Genomic DNA, 24,586 nt, shown 5'->3' with positions numbered 1-24,586 from the left:
GCAGCGAGGACGCGCACGTGCTCGCGGGAGTGGGGGAGGGTGGAGAAGGGAGGGTGGAGTACGGCCGCGCGTGCGCAGGGAGACGACGTTGGGCGTAGGGTGGATCGCACGGTTGTCACGCGCCAGCAAGAGAGCGCTGGAACGCGAGCTGCGCCTGCGCGCGAGGCTTTCTGGCTGCCGGGGAATAGGCATTTCTGTATGCTTGGCACATTGCTGTTTATACCATTCTTTAAAAAAGGAAAGGGAGGCCAGGAGCGGTAGCTCACACCTGTAATCCCAGCACTTTGGGAGGCCGAGGCGGGTGGATCACCTGAAGTCAGGAGTTCCAGACCAGCCTGGCCAACATGGCGAAACCCCGTCTCTACTAAAATTACAAAAATTAGCCAGATGTGGTGGCACGCGCCTGTAGTCCCAGCTGCTCGTGAGACTAAGGCAGGAGAATCGCTTGAACCCAGGTGGCAGAGGTTGCACTGAGCCGAGATCGCGCCACTGACTCCAGCCACAGCTAGACTCCGTCTCAAAAAAAAAAAAAAGAAAAAGAAAAATTAGCTGGGCTTGGTGGCGGGCGGCTGTAGTCCGAGCTACTTGGGAGGCTAAGGCAGGAGAATCCCTCGAACACAGGAGGCAGAGGCTGCAGTGATCCGAGATCGCGCCACTGCACTCCAGCCTGGGTGACAGAGAAAAACTTTATCTCAAACAACAACAACAACAAAATGACTGCTATGTTTACTAAAGTAGAAGACACGTGAATTGACAGAAACATTTGTGATTTGTCATTTCGGAAAAGAGTCACAGAGCAATTACGTAATTTACTTAAGATTAGATAGATAATAACTGGCACAACTGAGATTCGAATCTAAGCAGTCTAATTCCAGAACCCATGCAGGTAACTGCTACGTGCTGCTTCACGTTCAGTTGTTAAAGGATTCGTGATGTTGGGATCATCCTGGTAAATTCAGTAGTGTAAACGTTGCTGAAAGGCAGACACTTTCCACAACTTAACCGTTGGTTATTATTCTGCCAATTAGAGCTTACAGAGCTCTTACCTACAATATTTTGCGATAAGTTGGGAGCTACAGGCTGTACATACAAGAAATTTCAGGCTGAAGTAGAATTGCTACAAAGGTCGAAGCAAAGTGCTGGGGACTATCAGAGGAACTGAAGATTGCTTTTGGGTTTGGAGATCATGTGGTGGTGGTGGTGGTGGTGTTGTTGTTGTTGTTGTTGTTGTTTTGGAGATGGAGTCTCACTCTCTCACCCAGGCTGGAGTGCAGTGGCACAATCTCGGCTCACTGCAACCTCCGCCTCCCAGGTTCAAGTGATTCTCTTGCCTCGGCCTCCAGAGTAACTGGGATTACAGGTGCATGCCGCCATGCCCGGCTAATTTTTTCTATTTTGCTAGAGACGAGGTTTCACCGTGTTGTCCAGGCTGGTCTCAAACTCCTGAGTTTAGGCAACCTGCCGACCTCAGCCTCCCAAAGTGCAGGGATTACAGGCATGTTTTAAAGCTTGACTTCTCAGTTATATTGTACATTCCTCCATGGTAAGAATTTCCCTACAAGTTCTAGCCACAGTATTGAACCTATAGCACAACACATTAATAGTGACATGAAATTAGGTGCTGTATGTGTGTGTTGAAGAGTATGTGGGGCCGTGTGGGGTGGCTCATGCTTGTAATCCCAGCATTTCAAGAGGCGGAGGTGGGTTAGATCCCTTGAGCCCAGGAGTTCGAGACCAGCCTGCTCAACATGGCAAAACCCCATCTCCACAAAAAATAAAAAAATTAGCTGGGCATGGTGGCCCCAGCTACTGGGGAGGCTGAGGTGGGAGGATGGCTTAAGCCCAGGAGGTGGAGGTTGCAGTGAGCCAAGATCCCACCACTGCACTCCAGCCTGGGCAACAGAGCCATTCAGTGCCTACAGAAGCATAGGGAAACAAGACAAAAATAGAATATATAAGCATTTAAATAAGCTATATCTGATTATTTAACAGACTCCTGTCCATCTACTCTAATCCCTAGAAAATAAAACATTAATTTTTTTTTTTTTTTTTTTTGAGACACAGTTTTGCTCTTGTTGCCCAGGATGGAGCGCAGTAGCACAATCTAGGCTCACTGCAACCTCCGTCTCTTGGGTTCAAGCGATTCTGCTGCCTCAGCCTCCCAAGTAACTGGGATTACAGACGCCCACCACCATGCCTGGCTAATTTTTGTATTTTTAGTAGAGATGGGGGGTTTCACCATGTTGGCCAGGATGATCTCAAACTCCTGACCTCAGGTGATCTGCACGCCTCGGCCTCTCAAAGTGCTGGGATTACAGGGGTGAGCCACCATGCCCGGCCAAAACATGAGTTATTTTTACTGGTATTCCCCACCAAAGTGAGGAAACCTTACTCCACGGATGAGAGGTTGTTTTGTTTTGTTTTTTTTTTTTCCTTTTTAGATGGAGTTTCACTTTTATCATCCAGGCTGGAGTGCAATAGCTCGATCTCAGCTCACTGCGACCTCTGCCCTCTGGGTTCAAGTGATTCTCCTGCCTCAGTCTCCCTAGTAGCTGGGATTACAGGCACCTGCCACTATGCCCGTCTAATTTTTGTATTTTTAGTAGAGACGGGGTTTCACCACGTCGCCAGGCTGGTCTCGAACTCCTGACCTCAGGTGATCCACCTGCCTCAGCCTCCCAAAGTGCTGGGATTACAGGTGTGAGCCCCCGTGCCTGGCCGAGATTATTGATTAATGCAGAGCATTAATATAACTTATCTTAGATTACTTGCTCCACCATTGAGTTTTATGTTAGCCTCACACAGTAACCAACACATCCCAGATCATCTCTGCCCACCCTCTGATCAGTTTCTCAGTTAATACAAACTTGTTCCATATCAGCCTGGATGAAATAATAATAGGGGAGTCAATATTATTTAATTGCTAAGAGATGAGCTATAAGTGAGTTTTGTTGTTGCTTGATTAGCTACTGTTTTGGTAAATTCATATCTTCCTACCTCATCAGCTTCATGGAAAATTGGGAGCTGGGGGCTTGGGGGGACAGTGGCTCACGCCTATAATCCCAACACTTTGGGAGGCCGAGGCAGGCAGATCACCTGAGGTCAGGAGCTCGAGACCAACCTGACCAACATGGAGAAACCCAGTCTCTACTAAAGATACAAAAATTTAGCTGGGCATGGTGGCGGGCACCTGTAATCCCAGCTCCTCGGGAGGCTGAGGCAGGAGATTTGCTTGAACCCAGGAGGTAGAGGTTGCGGTGAGCCAAGGTCATGCCATTACACTCACAAGAGCAAAACTCTGTCTAAAAAAAAAAAAAGAAAAGAAAAGAAAAAGAAAGAAAAGGAAATTGGGAGTTGTCTGCTAGAGAAGTAACACCAAAAGGATATTTCTTTTTTTTTTTTTTTTTTTTTTGAGATGAAGTTTCACTCTGTTGCTCAGGCTGGAGTACAGTGGGATGATCTCAGCTCACTGCAGCATCAGCCTCCCAGGTTCAAGTGATTCTCCTACCTCAGCCTCCCAAGTAGCTGGGATTACAGGTGCCCGCCACCAAGCCTGGCTAATTTTCTCTATTTTTAGTAAAGATGGGGTTTCACTATGTTGGTCAGGCTGGTCTCGAACTCCTGACCTCAAGTGATCCACCTGCCCTGTCTTCCTAAAGTTCTGGGATTACAGGCGTGAGCCACCGTGCCCAACCAAAAAGGGTATTTCTTAATCCTACAATCTTGGTAGTTCACATTTCAGAAAAAGCAAGATAAAAAGATCTTGTCATGATGATGGGAGCAAGAGAAGAGAACTCATTGTCCAAGTAGAGGAAGGAATCGATTGTTAGGGGCTCAGTCTTGCAAAGAACAGTCTTGCACAGAGTAGACACTCAAATATTTATTTATACAATAAGTAGATGCGAAGAATCCCAGTTAAAATACGATGAGACAGAAGGAAAAGTTGATTTCCTGTTTTTCCCAGTAAAGCAGGTTACTGGAATCCCTTGTTGTCCTACTGAAATTTCTAAATGGAGCCCAAAGAGGGCTGGGTGTGGTGGCTCACGCCTCTAATCCCAGCACTTTTGGAGGCTGAGGCAGGCGGATTGCTTGAGGCCAGGAGTTTGAGACCAGCCTAGCCAACATGGTGAAACCCCATCTCTACTAAAATTACAAAAATTAGCCAGGCGTGGTGGCATGAACCTGTAGTCCCAGCTTCTTGGGAGGCTGAGGCATGAGAATCGTTTGAACCCGGGAGACAGAGGCTGCAGTGAGCCAAGATTGTGCCACTGCATTCCAGCCTGGGTGACAGAGTGAGACTCTATCTCAAAAATAAATAAGTAAAATAAACGGAGCCCAAAGAGGATGAGACTCTCCCCATGTAAGCAGTGGAGCACATACTTACATCACTTACATTTTTTCCCCTCCCAGTGGCAGATGACATCAGAGATTGAAATTTACGAAATTTTGCATAGTAACCTACTTTCTAGGAGAAGCACAGCTGATTTGAACCAGGAAAATTCTTCTGGAGAATTGGGAAGGATCCAATTCTAAACAATATGATACTTGAATTTAAGCAAATACTAGGCTTGCCATGTGTTTACACTGAACTTCCCTTCCCTAAAGTTAGACTATGGACAGCAAAATAAGTGAATTGTCCGAAATAAGGTGGCATAGAAGAAACAAGGATCCTGACTTCTTGAGAAATATTCTCAACTGAGCTTTAGTTAGTTAATTAGTTAGCTAGAGATGGGGTCTCACTTTGTCAGCCAGGTTGGGGTGTCGTGGTACCATCATAGCTCACTGCCACCTCAAATTCCTGGGCTCAAGGGATCCTCTTGCTTCAGTCTCCCTAGTAGCTGGGACTACAAGAACATGCCACCATATCCAGCTTTTTTTTTTTTTTTTTTTTTTTTTTTTTAGTTGTAGAGACAAGGTCTTGCCATTTTGCCCAGGCTGTTCTCAAACTCCTGGGCTCAAGCAATCCTCCCCACTCAATATCCCAAAGTGTGATACTGGCGTGAGCCCACATGCTCGGCTTCAACTGATCTTTAGCTAGCAATATTAGTAGAGCTTGTTTGTCACTCGAGTTGACTGTATATGGCTTTCACATAGTGAAAGTGGTTAAGAATGCTTTAGTGCCTGAGTTTACATCTTAGCTTCACCTTTTTTCCTCTCCTATAGAAAGGGGGTTATTGGCCAGACGTGGTGGCTCATGCCTGTAATCCCAGCACTTTGGGAGGTGGAGGCGGGCAGATCACGAGGTCAAGAGGTTGAAACTATCCTGGCCAAGGGTTTAGTTGAAACCCTGTCTCTACTAAAAATACAAAAATTAGCTGGGCGTGGTAGCACATTCCTGTAGTCCCAGCTACTCAGGAGGCTGAGGCAGGAGAATCGCTTAAACCTGGGAGGTGGAGGTTGCAGTGAGCGGAGATCGCACCACTGCACTCAAGCTTGGGCGACAGAGCGAGACTCCGTCTCAAAAAAAAAAAAGAAAAAAAATGCTGGGCACGGTGGCTCACACCTGTAATCCCAACACTTTGGGAGGCCGAAACGGGCAGATCACAAGGTCCAGAGTTCAAGAACAGCCTGGCCAACATGGTGAAACCCCATCTCTACTAAGAATACAAAAATTAGCCAGGTGTGGTGGTGCGTGCTTGTAGTCCCAGCTACTCGGGAGACTGATGCAGGAGAATCCCTTGAACCCAGGAGGCAGAGGTTGCAGTGAGCCGAGATCGCACCATTGTACTCCAGTCTGGGCAACCAAGCAAGACTCCGTCTCAAAGAAAAAAAAAATAATAAGAAGAAAGGAATTGGGTTAAGTAGAATTTAAGTAGAATCATTATTAACTCATAAAATGAATTCATATATGGTCCCACTCTGGTTAGTTATAATTACTGCTTCCAAGTCCCATCATAGCCCTGAAAAGGATATAAGGAGCCTAGCAGAAACTGGTACGTGTAACTGCTCTTTGTTCTGGACACAGATAACATCTCTGCCGCCAGAGTCCACCCCAGTGTAGTGTGCCTAAAGCAAGAGAGTTCCTGCTGGATGAATGAACAAGAAGTCCACAGGAGGCCCTCAATGTTAGCTCTCTTCCCCTAGAGAGCAGTTCTTGCCTTTGTTGAAGCTAAGGCCACTGAAATGCAGGTAGCTTCCAAGCCCAAAAGTCATTCCTTATTCCTGTGCTGCAGGTCTTTCTTCTCTTAGCTGCTGTTCTTTCCCATCTATCCTTCCAGTCACCCCTGCTGCTGGGGACAAAACCTTTTCCTTTACCTCTTTCTGCTTGTCCTAGATTCCTTATTCTAAAGACAGGTTTCAGAAGAGATGTTGCTTGCTCACCTTGGCTGAGCCAGAAAAGAAGCGCATGCATCCCATTGCTCAAGCTAGGTCTAGAATTAATCCCTCACCTCTTCTTGCTCCACTTTCACCCCAGATGGCTAAATCAAGCAATAATCCTAAAAGGGAATTTCAGGCTATTTTCAACTCCCCGCACCCCCTACCTCCCACACCATGTTTAGGGAGGAGAGAGCAAAGCCCTTGGATCAGAGTAATCTGTTTCTAACCCACTTCCATTCCTAGGGATTACCGCTCCAGGGGGAGGGAGACAGAAATAAACCTAACAATTTAGTGCTAGGAACTTGGGGAAGAAGCTCCAGGAGTGCCCTTGGAGGGCTGTAGGCATGGGGTTCCAGTAGCCTGGGAACTTCTTTTCCTATGCTGGAGTACCCTGTAAAAGGATCCACAAACTTGAAAAGCAATGCCTAGTGTGGCAAGAATAGACACTCTATAAATGTGCCTATTGGATGAAAGAATGAAAAATGTGGCCAGGCGCGGTGGCTCAAGCCTGTAATCCCAGCACTTTGGGAGGCCGAGACGGGCGGATCACGAGGTCAGGAGATCGAGACCATCCTGGCTAACCCGGTGAAACCCCGTCTCTAGTAAAAAATACAAAAAAATAGCCGGGCGAGGTGGCGGGTGCCTGTAGTCCCAGCTACTCGGGAGGCTGAGGCAGGAGAATGGCGTAAACCCGGGAGGCGGAGCTTGCAGTGAGCCGAGATCCGGCCACTGCACTCCAGTCTCGGCGACAGAGCAAGACTCCGTCTCAAAAAAAAAAAAAAAAAAAAAAAAAAAAAAAAAAGAATGAAAAATGTATGGATTGTGGGCAGATGAAGGCAGAAACAATTTCCTGGTTATACCTACAACCTTTATGTCCTTGTATGCACACCAATTTATGGCTAAAATCAGTCAACCAGCAAATAAGGAAGCGTGATATAGTGGAAAGACCTCGGGATTGGGAGACAGGAGATATGGATTCTAGTACCACCATTGCCAACATTGATTTTCCCTTTGGCCTTTGGCAAATCACTTTGCCCAAAGTCACTTTGTTCTCTGATTACTAATTTTCTCCATTAAAAAAAAAAAAGTCTCAGCCAGCCACGGTGGCTCACGCCTGTAATCCTAGCACTTTGGGAGGCTGAGGCGGGTGGATCACAAGGTCAGGAGTTTGAGACCAGCCTGGCAAAGATGGTGAAACCCCATCTCAACTAAAAATACAGCTGGGTGTGGTGGTGCGTGCCTGTAGTCCCAGCTACTCGGGAGGCTGAGGCAGGAGAATCACTTGAACCCAGGAGGTGGAGGTTGCAGTGAGCCAAGATTGCGCCATTGCACTCCAGCCTGGGTGACAGAGCAATACTCCATCTCAAAAAAATCTCCCTCTAGAGTCCTAAAGGTCTACAGTCCTGTGTTATGTATATTGAGCCCCTATTAATAATGTACAAAGGCCTAAGTTCATTTATATACTGACAATGACTCATTTTGGAGGTCCCTTGTGAACCAAGTGCTTGGCACACATTTTCTGTAGTCTGTATTCCTTCCTCTACCCTTCATGACCCTGCTATACAAAAATCTACCTTCCGGGTGGGCGCGGTGGCTCACGTCTGTAATCCCAGCACTTTGGGAGGCCGAGGTAGGTGGATTGCCTGAGCTCAGGAGTTCAAGACCAGCCTGGGCAACATGGTGAAACCCTATCTCTACTAAAATGCAAAAAATTAGCTAGGCATGGTGACATGCATCTATAGTCCCACTTATTCGGAAGGTTGAGGCAGGAGAATTGCTTGAACCCGGGAGGTGGAGGTTGCAGTGAGCCAAGACCGTGCCACCGCACTCCAGCCTGGGCAACAGAGCAAGACTCCATCTCAAAAAAAATCTATCTTCCAGCTGACCATTCTTTTGGGATGCTCTCCAGTGGCTGGGTGAAAGCTTCCTTCTCAGCTCTTTGGGATTGGAACCAGGGAAGCTGTGCGAATGCAGGAAACTTCCACTAGAGGGTACCAAGGCTGCACCGGATCTCAGATTGCAGGGTGGCCTGTGCAAACCCAACAATTCCAGGATGTTTAAATACCTATGTTGAGAGATTCAGATATCTCTATTAATTCCTCATTACTGGTGGGAGGCAGGTGAGATATAAAAAACTACATATTGGGTACAATGTACACTACTTGAGTGACTGGTGCACTAAAATCGCAGACTTTACCGCTATACAAATCATCCATGTAACCAGAACCACTTGTACCCCAAAAGCTATTGAAATAAAAAAAGTTAACTTAAAAAAATTGCTCAGCCGGGTGCAGTGGCTCACGCCTGTAATCCCAGCACTTTGGGAGGCTGAGGCAAGCGGATCATGAACTCAAGAGATCGAGACCATCGTGGCTAACATGGTGAAACCTCGTCTCTACTAAAAATACAAAAACCAAAAATTAGCCGGGCATGGTGGCGGGTGCCTGTAGGCCTAGCTACTAGGGAGACTGAGGCAAGAGAATGGCGTGAACCCGGGAGGCGGAGCTTGCAGCGAGCCGAGATCGTGCCACTCCAGCCTGGGCGACAGCGAGACTCCATCTCAAAAAAAAAAAAAAAAAAAAAAGGCCGGGTTCGTTGGCTTACGCCTGTAATCCCAATACTTTGGAAGGCCAAGACAGGTGGATCACAAGGTCAGGAGTTCGAGACCAGCCTGGCTAACACGGTGAAACCTTGTCTCTACTAAAAATACAAAAAAAATTAGTGGGGTGAGGTGGCGGGCGCCTGTTGTACCAGCTACTCGGGAGGCTGAGGCAGGAGAATGGCATGAACCCAGGTGGTGGAGCTTGCAGTGAGCCAAGATCGCGCCATTGCGCTTCAGCTTGGGCAACAGAACAAGACTCCGTCTCAAAAAAAAAAAAAATTGCTCATTACCTGGTCTGTCCCTTGAAAGGCTTTTAACAAGCCTCTACTACTTAGACATCATTTTGCTTTCTTCATTTTTATTACTTCAAATCAAAGAAAGCTTGGCTTAATGAAATTCGTGGGAGCTCTGGCAACTGATGTCTTGCTCCACTATTTCCAAACTTTATTAGCCAATTACTTAAGTCCTTTGCATTTTGGTGCAAACCCATCTGTGGAATGGAGATAATTTCACAGATGGGTACACTGAAATGCAGAGAACTTACCTCATACAGCAGTTGTGAACATAAGTGAAATCATATATGGAAACATGTAACCTGGTAGATTGTAGGTACCTAAAACCGTTTTTTTTTTTTTGTTTGTTTGTTTTTCTGAGGAGCTGGAGTCTCGCTGTGTCGCCCAGGCTGGAGTGCAGTGGCCAGATGGATCTTGGCTCACTGCAAGCTCCGCCTCCCAGGTTCATGCCATTCTGCTGCCTCAGCCTCCCAAGTAGCTGGGACTGCAGGCGCCCACCACAATGCCTGGCTAATTTTTTGTATCTTTAGTAGAGACGGGGTTTCACCATGTTAGCCAGGATGGTCTTAATCTCCTGACCTCATGATCCACCCGCCTCCGCCTCCCAAAGTGCTGGGATTACAGGCGTGAGCCACCGCACCCGGTGCCTAAAACCGTTTTTGCACTGGTCTGGTCTATTATAAACTGGGAATTGAGATATTGAGGAGAGAAAGATGGATTTGCCGCCACTGAGTACCTCCAAACAAGAGACGTGACCTTTTGTCATTTTGATCTTAAGGCTTGCAGGTTTCCAGGTGCTTCAGGGCACACCCCAGCCTTATCCTTCAGCCGTGTTCTATCATCTGCAGCAGCCCAGCCATGTCGTTCTGCTGTTTTCCCATCCTGGTTACTCTGGAGGTGAGTTTAGTTTCTACTTCCTACTCGCCTCCGGAATGAAAAGTCTCATGTATGATGTTCTGCCCTGTGCTTTCTGAAGTGTCACATCTCCACCTAGCTCTGCTCTGCCCTTTTCCTCTCATCTCTCCAACAGTCACTTCTGGGGTGGAATGTGCCATCTGTTTCTGAAACTGAGCAGAAGTTTGGGAAAGGGGGAGGGACAGCCGTGTCCAGGGCTTGCGTGTCAGCAGACACGTTACAGCTGCTGCAGGGCAAACCAGGGTGAAACCACAAGCCAGAGGCCCCAGGGCAGGCAGCCGTGAGGCCCGCCCCTCGGGTTCTCTCTCATCTGTCTCACCCAGAGGTTTCCTGGCAGGAGTGGGAGAGGTTGGTATCGAGTCCTTGAGCCCTGACTCATTCCCTGACCTAGCTGGGTGTTACCCAGTTATCTCCTAAATCTCTCTCCAGGGCCCTCTGTTAGCAACACAACAGTGTCATCCTAGACAGAAGACACAGGAGGAAAGCAGACTACCTGTTTATCTCATTCCCTTCTGAGGGTCCCAACAACAACCAGGAGGTTTACAGGTTACATTACTTATAAAATGCCCAAAATCATCCTATAGAGCTACACTAAGAGATTGGCTACTTTCCAGATTTCTTTATAGAAACAATTATGCTTAACTTTCTCAAAAAAAGAATAAAATCATTATTTTATTTTACTTGGGCAGGGGAAGGGACTGAAACACTGAGCCAGGAAGTGACTGGTGATTATCACACAGTGAATCAGGGGCCTATCTAGGGACATAACTCAGGTTTCCTAACCCCACCCCAAATTCCATTCTTTCCCTCAGCTTAGTTACTTATGGACTACAGTAATGTCCTGGGCTTTCTGGACTTTACAAAAGTTCTTGTAATTGTCAAATTCCTGAGGGTTCGATAGGAAATCAATTCTGTGGTGCTTCCGGGCTTCACATGTGTCTCTTTCACAGTTTGTCCTATAGAAAACGTGAGATATATATTTGTTGCCTCCTAGATAGGTTGCCAAAAACACTTTAGATGTTATTCTTAGATTCAAAGAAGACCAATGTAGTATGTGATCCTCAGGTTAGATCTCAGAGAGAGAATATTCCATTTTTAAATCATTTGTTGCTGTTCAAGATCCTCATATCTTTGTGAGTCACTGTACCAGTAGATGCCGAAAATTATTTTCTTACCCTCTTTTTATTCAGAGGGCCCCATCTGGGCTGGGTGTGGTGGCTCGCACCTGTAATCCCAGGGCTTTGAGAAGCCAAGGCAGGTGGATTGCTTGAGGCCAGGAGTTTGAGACCAGCCTGGCCAACATGGTGAAACCCTGTCTTTACTAAAAATACAAAAATTAGCCAGGCATGGTGGCAAACGCCTGTAATTCCAGCTACTCGGGAAGCTGAAGCATGAGAATCACTTGAATTTGGGAGTTGGAGGTTGCAGTAAACCGAGATCGTGCTACTGCGCTCTGTGTAACAGAGACTGTCTCAAAAAAAAGGTCCCGGCCGGGCGCGGTGGCTCAAGCCTGTAATCCCAGCACTTTGGGAGGCCGAGACGGGCGGATCACGAGGTCAGGAGATCGAGACCATCCTGGCTAACACGGTGAAACCCCGTCTCTACTAAAAAAATACAAAAAACTAGCCGGGCGTGGTGGCGGGCGCCTGTAGTCCCAGCTACTCGGGAGGCTGAGGCAGGAGAATGGCGTAAACCCGGGAGGCGGAGCTTGCAGTGAGCTGAGATCTGGCCACTGCACTCCAGCCTGGGCGACAGAGGGACACTCCGTCTCAATAAAAAAAAAAAAGTTCCCAGTCTCTGCGGGTGCGGTGGCTCACGCCTATAATCCCAGCACTTTTGGAGGCTGAGGCGGGTGGATCACCCAAGGTCAGGAGTTCGAGACCAGCCTGACCAACATGGTGAAACCCCATCTCTACTAAAAATACAAAAATTAGCCGTGTGTGGTGGCCGGCACCTGTAGTCCCAGCTACACGGGAGGCTGAGGCAGGAGAATTGCTTGAACGTGGGAAGCGGAGGTTGCAGTGAGCCGAGATCATGCCACTGCACTCCAGCCTAGGCGACAGAGCGAGACTCCATCTCAAAAAAAAAAAAAGGTCCCAGTCTCTCCTCAACTAGGGTCATGCTTCCTAAAGACTTAGCTGGTTTCCAAGAAAGCAGATTTTAGTTTTATCCCTTGGCAGAGAAAATAGAGTCATTGCACACAGGCCAGAACATTCTTTCTGCCAGAGCTCCCCATCTGGAAGAAAAGAGAAAGAGTTTCAGAGTTTCCATAAGGGCTGCCTAAAGGGGAGGAAGAAAGAGGGAGCCATAGGGAGGGAAGAAGAAAGTTACAGGGCTGCAATCCCAAGTCTAATAGTCTGAAAAGAAAATCAGAGCCGGGCGCGGTGGCTCAAGCCTGTAATCCCAGCACTTTGGGAGGCCGAGACGGGTGGATCACAAGGTCAGGAGATCGAGACCATCCTGGCTAACATGGTGAGACCCCGTCTCTACTAAAAATACAAAAAACTAGCCGGGCGAGGTGGTGGGCGCCTGTAGTCCCAGCTACTCAGGAGGCTGAGGCAGGAGAATGGCGTGAACCCGGGAGGCGGAGCTTGCAGTGAGCTGAGATCCGGCCACTGCACTCCAGCCTGGGCGACAGAGCGAGACTCCGTCTCAAAAAAAAAAAAAAGAAAATCAGATACAGCAAGCCTGAAAACCTGGGTCAGCGTCACCACACCTCTCCCCTCTACCTAACCCTTAGTCGGGATTTCTTTTGTTCTTCACTCTTTGATCTTTCACATGTACTTATCTATCCTACCTATCTCACTTCAAAATTTTCTTTCCATTCTTTGTTCTTTATGTAGCTCCCCTCCAAATTTGTGCTCTCCCTATAGGTGATTAATAGCGGTTTGAGGTTCCAAGACTAGGTCTTTTTTGGGGTTTTTTGAGATGGACTTTCACTCTGTTGCCCAGGCTGGAGTGCAGTGGTGTGATCTTGGCTCACTGCAACCTCTGCCTCCTGGGTTCATGCAATTCTCCTGCCTCAGCCTCCTGAGTAGCTGGGGTTACAGACGCGTGCCACCACGCCCAGCTAATTTTTGTACTTTTAATAGAGGTAATTGTATATTTTTAATAGAGGCGGGGTTTCAGCATGTTAGTCAGGCTGCTCTCAAACTCCTTACCTCAAGTGATCCACCCACCTTGGCCTCCCAAAGTGCTGGGATTACAGGTGTGAACCACCGCACCCAGCCCCAAGACTACTTCTTAATACTTTTTGTTTTGTTTTGTTTTAGAGACAGAGTGTTGCTATATTGCCCAGGCTGGTCTCACACTCCTGGGGTTCAAATTATCTTCCTACCTCAGCCTCCTGAGTAGCTGGAACTACAGGTACTCACCACCATGCCCAGCTCCCAGCTACCTGATTTTCTTTTTTGAGACAGGGTCTTGCTGTGTTGCCCAGGCTGAAGTGCAGTGGCACAATCATAGCACACTGTCTCACTGCAGCCTTGACCTCGAGCTCAAGCAATTCTCCTGCCTCATCCTCCTAAGTAGCTGGAACCCCAGGCGCATGCCACCATGCCCAGCTAATCTTTTATATTTTGTAGAGTCAGGGTCTCACTAGGTTGTCCAGGCAGGCCCAACTACTTTTTAATACTTCTCAGAAAAATAGGATCATAGAGTTAGGAGGAACTTTCTCATAACCTGTGATTCTCAGAAGGAGTTTGGTGGGTCCAAGGAGCCCCTGAAATTGGATGTCAATTTTAGTACATGTATGCATCTTTCTGGCAAGAAGGCCCATAGCTTCCATTGGGTTCTCAAAGGGTTCCATGATCATACCTTCCATTCAAATTCCTGCTGTGGACCATACAGTTCAGTGTTTTTCAGAATAAGGCTGGGAACCCAAGTTAATTTTGGAATCTAGGTCATGACTTCCATTTTAAAAAATGAATAATATAGAATAGAAAATATATTGCACATCACACATAGTAAAGACATTAATTTTTTATTAACTAATTAATATTTGATTCAAAATTCATATTTATAACTTTTTGATGTTACATATATATAAAATCAAAATATCTAACCTCATTCATTTAATGAATTTTTTATTGCATATTTGCCATGCAGCAGATTTTGCTGAAATCACTGGGGAATATAAGAATGAAAGAGAAATGTTTCTGGTCCACAACAGCTCATATTTGGTAGGAAAGAGAAAAATACACCAAAAATTACAAAAGAACCATAACAGCCACTACAGAAGTAAGCACAAGGTACAAGGTGGTGCAAAGGAGAGCATGAAAGACCGTTTTGAGAATTCAGGTGGGGCCACACTGGAGCCGAGTCACAGTTGAAATGAGCAGGAATTTGCAGTGAGACACAACATTCTAGCCAAGGGGCTAGGCATGGTGGCTCACACCTGCAATCCCAGTATTTTGGGAGGCTGAGGCAGGTGGATCACTTGAGTTCAGGAGTTCAAGACCAACTTGGGGAGCATGGCAAAATCCCGTCTCTACAAAAAATACAAAAATCCGCCGGGCATGGTGGCACATGCCTGTAGTCCCAGCTACTCTGGAGGCTGAGGGGAAAGAATGGCTTGGGCTTGAGAGGTAGAGGTTGCAGTGAGCCAAGATCATGCCACTGCACTGCAGTCTGGGTGACAGAGCTAGACCCTGTCTCAAAAAATAAAAATAAAAATAAAAATAAAAATTTAGCAAGGCTTGGTGGCTCACGCCTGTAATCCCAGCACTATGGGAGGCCAAGGTGGGCAGATCACGAGGTCAAGGGATCAAGACCACCCTGGCCAACATGGTGAAACCCCGTCTCTACTAAAAATAGAAAAATTAGCAGAGGGTGGTGACACGTGCCTGTAATCCCAGCTACTCAGGAGGCTGAGGCAAGAGAATCACTTGAACCCGGGAGGCAGAGGTTGCAGTGAGCAGAGATTGCGCCATTGCATTGCAGCCTGGGCAACAGAGCGAGACTCTGTCTCAAAAATAAATAAATAAGTAAGTAAGTAAGTAAATAAATAAATAAATAAAATAAAAATAAAAATAAAAATTTGGCCAGGCGCAGTGGCTCACACCTGTAATCCCAGCACTTTGGGAGGCTAAGGTGGGTGGATCGCTTGGGGTGAGGAGTTTGAGACCAGTCTGACCAGCATGCTGAAACCCCGTCTCTACTAAAAATACAAAAATTAGGTGGGTCTGGTGGTGGGCGCCTATAATCCCAGCTATTCGAGAGGCTGAGACAGAAGAATCACTTGAACCCAGGAGGCAGAGGTTGCAGTGAGCCGAGATTGCGCCAGTGCACTCCAGGTTGGGCGACAGAGTGAGACTCTCCATCTCAAAACAAACAAACAAAAATCAAACAAAAAAAAAAAAAAAGAAAGAATATGCCTAATGAGAGATCATATTTTAAAAAGATCTCATAACTTTACCAGGTGAGAAAGAATTTGATGGAGTTTGGAGATATTATTGATGGGGAGGAGAAGACTAATGTAATAAATAATACCTGTTCTCAAACAGGTATAATAAGGCTGACAGTGTAAAACTGTCAATGTTCAACTGTTTTGATCTATAAAAATAGCAATAGATGGTGTCTCGTTATGTCACCCAGGTTGGAGTAGCACAATCTCGGCTCACTGCAATCCTCCGCTTTTGGGGTTCAAGTGATTTTGTGCCTCAGCCTCTTGAGTAGCTGGGATTACAGGTGTGTGCCACCATGCCCGGCTAAATTTTGTAGTTTTAGTAGGGATGGGGTTTCACCATGTTGGCCAGGCTGGTCTCCAGCTCCTGACCTCAGGTGATCCACCCACCTCGACCTCTCAAAAGTGCTGGGATTACAGGCATGAGCCACCGCACCCAGCCCTCAATATCTTTCTTAATATGGGACAGTCAGGGCCGGGCGAGGTGGCTCAAGCCTGTAATCCCAGCACTTTGGGAGGCCGAGACGGGCGGATCACTAGGTCAGGAGATCGAGACCATCCTGGCGAACACGGTGAAACCCCGTCTCTACTAAAAAATACAAAAAACTAGCCGGGCGAGGCGGCGGGCGCCTGTAGTCCCAGCTACTCGGGAGGCTGAGGCAGGAGAATGGCGTAAACCCGGGGGGCGGAGCTTGCAGTGAGCTGAGATCCGGCTACTGCACTCCAGCCCGGGCGACAGAGCCAGACTCCGTCTCAAAAAAAATAAATAAATAAAAAATAAAAAATAAAATGCGGCCGGGCGCGGTGGCTCAAGCCTGTAATCCCAGCACTTTGGGAGGCCGAGACGGGCGGATCACGAGGTCAGGAGATCGAGATACGATCCCGGCTAACACGGTGAAACCCCGTCTCTACTAAAAAATACAAAAAAACTAGCCGGGCGAGGTGGCGGGCGCCTGTGGTCCCAGCTACTCGGGAGGCTGAGGCAGGAGAACGGCGTAAACCCGGGAGGCGGCGCTTGCAGTGAGCTGAGATCCGGCCACTGCACTCCAGCCTGGGTGACAGAGCAAGACTCCGTCTCAAAAAAAAAAAAAAATAAATAAAATAAAATAAAATAAAATGCAGGGAGACTATTCTCTCTCTGGATCTGACAGCATGTCTTTTCATGAAACTGACTGCATTGGGTTTGGTGAGACCTGAACCCTTTTCACACAACATACTGTCAAACCAGTCCTATTCCTTCCTGTGCAATTAATTTTTTTTTTTTTTTTTTTTTAGTAGAGATGGGGTTTCTCCATGTTGGTCAGGCTGGTCTCGAACTCCTGACCTCAAGCATGTCCACCTTGGTCTCCCAAAATGCTGGGATTACAGGCGTGAGCCACTGTGCCTGGCCCATTTAGTTTAGAAAAAAAAAAAAAATTCAACTGCGCCAGGTGCAGTGACTCACACCTGTAATCCCAGCACTTTGGGAGGCTGAGGTAGGCAGATCACCTGAGGTTGGAAGTTTGAGACTCGCCTGACCAACAAAGTGAAACCTGGTCTCTACTAAAAATTCAAAAATTAGCCTGACGTGGTAGCACGCTCCTGTAATCCCAGCTACTTAGGAGGCTGAGGCAGGAGAATCGCTTGAACCCAGGAGGTGGAGGTTGCAGTGTGCTGAGATCATGCCATTGCATTCCAGCCTGGGCGACGGAGCAAGACTCCATCTCAAAAAGAAAAAGAAAAAAAAAGAAATACAAACCTCAGACAGACACAGTGGTTTACGTCTGTAATCCCAGTACTTTGAGAGGCTGAGGCAGGTGCATCACCTGAGGTCAGGAGTTCAAGACCAGCGTGGCCAACATGGCAAAACCCTGTCGCTACTAAAAAATACAAAAATTAGCTAGGCGTGGTGGCAGGTGCCTGTAATCCCAGCTACTCTGGAAGGCTGAGGCAGAAGAATCGCTTCAACCCCAGAGGTGGAGATTGCAGTGAGCAAGAGTATATCTCAAAAAAAAAAAAAAAAAAAAAAAAAAGCTGGGCACAGTGGTTCACATCTGTAATTTTAGCACTTTGGGATACCAAGGCGGGCAGATCCCAAGGTCAATAGATAGAGACCATCCTGGCCAACATGGTGAAACCCCACATCTCTACTAAAAATACAAAAAAAAATAAGCTGGGCATGTGTTGTGAGCCTGTAATTCCAGCTACTCGGAGGCTGAGGCAGGAGAATCGATTGAATCTGGGAGGCGGAGTTTGCAGTGAGCCGACATCGCGCCACTGCACTCCAGCCTGGGCGATAGAGTGAGACTCTTGTCTCAGAAAAAAAGAAAGAAAGAAAGAAAGAAAGAAATACAAACCTCAACATAGTAAACTTGCTGCCATTCAAGAGCCATTCTCCTCAGTAATAACAATATTGAGCACTAACATGGTTTTATCCTTATTTTTAAATTAAATTATTTTTAGTGTATTTTTGTTGTTGTTGTTGTTGTTGTTGAGAAAGAGTCTCACTCTGTCACCCAGGTTGGAGTGCAGTGGTGCCATCTCAGCTCACTGCAAGCTCTGCCTCCCAGGTTCATGCCATTCTCCTGCCTCAGCCTCCTAAGCGGCTGGGACTACAGGCTCCCCTAACACGCCCAGCTAATTTTTTGTATTTTTAGTAGAAATGGGGTTCCACCATGTTACTCAGGATGGTCTGTATCTCCTGACCTCGTGATTCACCCTCCTCGGCCTCCCAAAGTGCTGGAATTACAGATGTGAGCCACCGCACCCGGCCAACAAAGTCTTACTTCGTTGTCCAGGCTTGAGTGCGGTGGTGTGATCATGGCTCAATGCAGCCTTGACCACCTGGGCCCAAGCAATCCTCCTACTTCAACCCCTTGAGTAGCTGGGACTACAGACCCATGACACCATGACCAGTTAATTTTGTAAAAATTTTTTGTGGAGACAGGGTCTCACCATGTTGCCCAGGCTGGTCTGGAACTCCTGGCCTCAAGGAAACTTCCTGCCTCGGCCTCCCAAAGCACTGGGATTGTAGGCGTGAGCCACCATGCCCAGCCCTAGCACTAACATATTTTAACTCATTTAATCCTTTGGACAATCTTGTGATACAGGTACTATTATTATCCCCATTTCTTTTTATTTTTCTTTTTTTTGAGACAGAGTTTCGCTCCTGTTGCCCAGGCTGAAGTGTAATGGGGTGATCTTGGCTCACTGCAACCTCCGCCTCCTGGGTTCATGCTATTCTCCTGCCTCAGCTTCCCAAGTGGCTGGGATTACAGGTGCCCCCTCGACCATGCCCAGCTAATTTTTGTATTTTTAGTAGAGATGAGGTTTCACCACGTTGGCTGGGCTGGCCTCAAACTCCTGACCTCAGGTGATCCATCCACCTTGGCCTCCCAAAGTGTTAAGATTACAGGCGTGAGCCACTGAGCCCAGCCTGTTATCCCTATTTCATGAGTGAAGCAACTGAGGTATAGAGCAGTTAAGTAACTTGTGTAAGGTCAAATGGTTAAAAAGTTGCACTGACACTATTTGAACCTAGACAGTAGGTCTCTAGAGCTCACACTCTCAACCCCTACAGACACCTCTCTTAGATTAGTCTACTTAGGTTCATATCAAATTCTAATCTAACGCCAGGCAAAGTAGCTCATGCCTGTAATCCCAGCACTTTGGGAGGCTGAGGCGGCCAGATCACCAGAGGTCAGGAGTTCAAGACCAGCCTGGTCAGCATGGTGAAACCCCATCTCTACTAAAAATGCAAAAATTAGCCGGGTGTGGTGGCACACATGTGTAGTCTCAGCTACTTAGGAGGCTGAGGCAGGAGAATCACTTGAACCTGGGAGGTGCAGGTTGCAGTGAGCCAAGATCGCACCACTGCACTCCAGCCTGGGGACTGGGGACAGAGCGAAATTCTATCTCAAAAAAAAAAAGAAAACACATAAACTAATCTAACTTTCTTAGTGATCCCTACAATAAAATTCAGGCTCTGATCTCTACCCAGAACCCTATTTAATACACAGCCTGTTCTATTAGCAGCTCTGCCATGTAAAATGGCCTGGATCTGGCCGGGCGCGGTGGCTCATGCCTGTAATCCCAGCACTTTGGGAGGCTGAGATAGGCGGATCACGAGGTCAGGAGATTGAGACCATGCTGGCTAACACGGTGAAACCCCGTCTCCACTAAAAATACAAAAAAATTAGCCAGGCGTAGTGGCGGGCGCCTGTAGTCCCACCTACTTGGGAGGCTGAGGCAGGAGAATGGCGTGAACCTGGGTGGCGGAGTTTGCAGCGAGCTGAGATCGCGCCACTGCACTCCAGCCTAGGCAACTGAGCGAGACTCTGTCTCAAAAAAAAAAAAAAAAAAAAAAAATTCATAAACATGGCTGGGCACGGTCGCTCACGCCTGTAATCCCAGGACTTTGGGAGGCCAAGGCGGGTGGATCACAAGGTCAGGGGTTCAAGACGAGCCTGGCCAACATGGTGAAACCCCATCTCTACTAAAAATACAAAAATTGGCTGGGCTTGGTGGTGGGCGCCTGTAATCCCAGCTACTAGGGAGGCTGGGGCAAGGAGAATCGCTTGAGCGCAGGAGGCAGAGGTTGCAGTGAGCCGAAATCGCGCCATTGCACTCCACCCTGGGCGACAAAAGCAAGACTCTATCTTAAAAAAAAAAAAAAAAATCAGGAACACAAAGAAATGAAGCACTTACTGGAGTATACTCCAATGGCCTGGATCAGCCTTTGGGGTCGGGGGGAAGACATTCCTGGACTGCCTTAGCCTGTGGCAGAGGAGAAAGAATGGGGTGGGATCACAGGCAGAGGAGGGACATCAGTCAAACCCTCTCCCTCTGCAGAGGTGCAGCTTTCTGCCCTCTGGGTGGGTCCTCTCAGACAGGAAGGGAGCAGTTGGCTTAGTTGGTCTAATTTTCCCTGGAACTCAGCATACTGTGAAATTTAGGAGGTGCCTGAGGCCAATTTAGGCAAGTTCCATTCAACAAACATTTGTTGAGTCCCAACAATGGGGCAGACACTGTGCTGGATTAGAATAGAACATAAACATGTCACATGTTGTAAAAATAAAGATAAGCAAGTCAATGGCCAGTTACCTCTATAAGTGTGATAAGAGCCTAGATCCTTACAGACCTGAGTGTTTTGTTTGGAATAAGGGATGGCAAGAGGAGAAAGGGAAAAAGGGAAGTAGGGATAAGGCACCTATGACTGGGGTTTTTGGTTTCAAGGAAACAATCCAGATCAGGGAAGGAAAGAATAACTGAGTAAGGATTGCTGGCAGAAGGGAGGCGCCTTCAAGAGTATTGAGTTATTCTGCTGCAGGTGAGTCAAATACCTTACCTGTTTATCTGGAATGCTTGAGGGAAGGAAGGTATGAGGGCAAAGAGCAGTCAGGAAACCATTCCAAGATCCATTGTGTGTGTGTGTGTGTGTGTGTGTGTGTGTTTCGGGTTGTGTGAAATGCGAATTCCTGCTTTTTCTTGGCAGCTTTTCTGGAAATTGTGATGACAGCTGGTGGTGGGAAAAATCACTGAAATACAGAAATTACTAGTGACCACAGCTTTTTCTCTGCTCCAGGTGACTGGCTATCACCTGAGCCATTCCAGATGGCAGTCTATTATGGATTTTTTTTTTTTTTTGAAACAGGATCTCACTCTGTTGCCCAGGCAACAGACTGCTGCCTCCGCCTCCCAGGTTCAAGTGATTCTCCTGCCTCAGCCTTCCGAATAGCTGGGATTACAGGTGTGTGCCACCATGCCCAGCTAATTTTTGCATTTTTAATAGAGACAGGGTTAGCCAGGCTGGTCTTGAACCCCTGACCTCAAGTGATCCACCTGCCTCAGCCTCCCAAAGTGTTGGGATTACAGGCGTGAGCCACCTCACCTGGCTGGATTCATTTTTTTTTCCCTCTTGCTCATTTAATAAAGTGAGGGTATTATTGTTTTTCTGTTTTTGTGTGTGTGTTTTTTTGAAGTAGGAAGGGAGGAAGAGGCAGGTTCATTTTCCAAGAGCAATTAATGAGCATAACACATTCTCTACATTAACCAGAAAGCTTATTGTGGATAAAAAGTCTGGAAAAGAGACCCAGTCAGCAGAGAGATCCACTTTCTCATTTTGGATCTACTCCCACTTTCTGTGAGTTTTAGAAGTGCACGATCTAGGCGGGGCATGGTGGCTCACGCCTGTAATCCCAGCACTTTGGGAGGCCAAGGTGGGCAGATCATGAGGTCAGGAGTTTGACACCAGCCTGGCCAACTTATGAAACCCCGTCTCTACTAAAAATACAAAAAATTAGCCAGGTGTGGTGGCATGCACCTGTAGTCCCAGCTACTCAGGAGACTGAGGCAGGAGAATTGCTTGAACCCAGGAGGTGGAGGTTGCAGTGAGCAGAGATCTGTGCCATTGTACTCCAGCCTAGGTGACAGAGCAAGATTCCATCTCAAAAAAAAAAAAAAAAAAAAAAAAAAAAAAAAAAAAAAGGAGTGCAGGACGGCACGACCTATCTGTATGTCCGGTTTCTCATTTTTGGTGGATGAATAATACATTCTTGTCTCTCAATGACATTGTGAGAAAAGAAAACATTCAAAGTAATTAGGAAAGAGTACTCTGTAGAGATGTTATTGTTTTTAATAATTTCCTTGGCTGTGTTAGAAAAGTAAAAAGGCCATGGATGATATGCCATTTTTACCTTTTTATTAGAAACAGAATCTTGCCACGTTGCCCAGGCTGGTCTCGAACTTGAAGGCAAAAGTATTCTGCCTGCCTTGGCCTCTGGAAGTACTGGGATTACAAGCATGAGCCACCACACCAGGCTGGGAATTTCCTAAACTTTTCAAACTGTGGAGTGCAGCCCTCATTAGCCAAAGCTGATGGAGCTGAGCATAATCATTTTTTTCCACAGAAAATTAGTAGAATAAAATAATTTAAGAGCCAGAAAGAACTTTGAAGATGATCTAATCCATTACCTAATTTTACAGATGAAGAAACTGAAACACCAAGGGGTTCTAGACAGATAAAGGATTTGGGTGGCACTGTTGGAAAATCAGAGGATTTTGATAACCATCAAGGGAAAATAATGTTTTTTAATAGTTCTTAATATTTAAACAAAACAGGTGATGGAAACTCATCTGCTCTTGAATGGGCTAAGTTATGTACCACCTGTTAGGGAAGAGCTAAATGGAAACTCAAGCTTTATTTACCTTTGTCTTATTCCAGTTTATTCTTTGGGTTATATTACATCAGCCCTGGGTTTTCCAGAAAGAGATCATGGGAAAACCAAGTATTAGGAAAGAGTGCCTGTTCTGAGTCAAGGTAACCTGACTTCTGCCACTGGCTCTGCCACTTAGAAGCCACTGAGTGGCACACACTAGGTACTCAATAATTGCTTGATAAACAAGTGAAGACTGAGCATAGTGGTACATCCCTGTAGTCCCAACTACTCAGGAGGCTGAGGCAGGAGGATCACTTGAGCCCAGGAGTTTGAGGCCAGCCTGGCCAACATCATGAGACCACGTCTAAAACAAGAAAAATCACATGAAGAGGAAATGATATTTCTTTTTTCTTTTTTTTCTGTTTTTTTTTTTTTGTTTTTTGAAACGGAGTCTCGCTCTGTCACCCAGGCTGGAGTGCAGTGGCCGGATCTCAGCTCACTGCAAGCTCCGCCTCCCGGGTTTACGCCATTCTCCTGCCTCAGCCGCCCGTGTAGCTGGGACTACAGGCGCCTGCCACTGCGCCCGGCTAGTTTTTTGTATTTTTTTTTTTTTTTTTTTTTTTGAGACAGAGTCTCGCTCTGTTGCCCAGGCTGGAGTGCAGTGGCCGGATCTCAGCTCACTGCAAGCTCTGCCTCCCGGGTTTACGCCATTCTCCTGACTCAGCCTCCTGAGTAGCTGGGACTACAGGCGCCCGCCACCTCGCCCGGCTAGTTTTTTTTGTATTTTTTAGTAGAGCCGGGGTTTCACTGGGTTAGCCAGGATGGTCTCGATCTCCTGACTTCGTGATCCGCCCGTCTCGGCCTCCCAAAGTGCTGGGATTACAGGCTTGAGTCACCGTGCCCAGCCAGGAAATGATTTTTCTAAAGAACCAAATTATTAATGATTATGGAAAAGATTTCCCTCCTGTGAGTTGTGGTAAAATGTGAAACTCTGTTGGGGTACTTTTTTTTTTGAGACAGAGTCTCGCTGTGTCACCCAGGCTGGAGTGCAGTGCAATGGTGCAATCTCGGCTCACTGCAACTTCTGCCTCGCAGTTTCAAGCCATTCTCCTGCCTCAGCCTCAGCCTCCTGAGTAGCTGGGATTACAGGCACATGCCACCACGCCCGGCTAATTTTTGTATTTTTAGTAGAGACGGGGTTTCACTATGTTGGTCATTGCTGGTCTTGAACTCCTGACCTCATGATCCGCCCGCCTCGGCCTCCCAAAGTGCTGGTATTACAAGCGTGATCCATTGCACCTGGCCAGATACTTTTTTTTTTTTTTTTTTTTTGAAAGGGAGTTTTACTCTGTCACCCAGGATAGAGTGCTGTGGCGCAATCTCAGCTCACTGCAACCTCCATCTCCTGGGTTCAAGTGATTCTCCTGCCTCAGCCTTCCCAGTAGCTGAGATTACAGGTGCCTGCCACCACGTCTGGCTGGTTTTATTTTATTTTTTTTGAGATGGAGTCTTGCTCTGTCGCCCAGGCTGGACTGCAGTGGCACGATCTCAGCTCACTGCAAACTCCGCCTCCCGGGTTCGCCATTCTCCTGCCTCAGCCTCCCAAGTTGCTGGGATTACAGGCACCTGCCACCACGCCAGGCTAAAACGTTTTGTATGTTTAATAGAGGCGGGGTTTCACTGTGTTAGCCAGGATGGTCTCGATCTCCTGACCTCGTGATCCGCCTGTCTCGGCCTCCCAAAGTGCTGGGATTACAGGCTTGAGCCACCGCGCCTGTTGGGATACTTCTGGATTAAAATCCTATGAATATTTATACTTCACAGTGTTTTTTTTTTCCTCCCCATTAAAATGTTTAAGCTTTGATATTTGCAGGAGTGGCAGAATGAGGTTTATAATGTCTGCCTGCATCATTTTCAG

The 24,586-nt window shown here is 47.0% G+C and overlaps 1 long non-coding RNA gene across 1 annotated transcript in view; it reads left to right on the top strand.

Moving 5' to 3' along the window:
• LOC105472289 (uncharacterized) overlaps positions 1-24,586 on the top strand; it is a 24,660-nt gene extending 74 nt beyond the window's left edge. The window contains exons 2-3 of the long non-coding RNA XR_981509.3: positions 9,992-10,110; positions 24,542-24,586. This is a non-coding gene — a long non-coding RNA (uncharacterized lncRNA). The remainder of the gene's footprint in view (positions 1-9,991; positions 10,111-24,541) is intronic.

Source organism: Macaca nemestrina, chromosome 17 (genome assembly GCF_043159975.1).
Source record: "Macaca nemestrina isolate mMacNem1 chromosome 17, mMacNem.hap1, whole genome shotgun sequence".
Classification (NCBI taxonomy): Eukaryota; Metazoa; Chordata; class Mammalia; order Primates; family Cercopithecidae; genus Macaca; species Macaca nemestrina.
The sequence above is the reverse complement of the archived record's forward strand: the minus strand, read 5'-3'. Positions and strand labels throughout refer to the sequence as shown.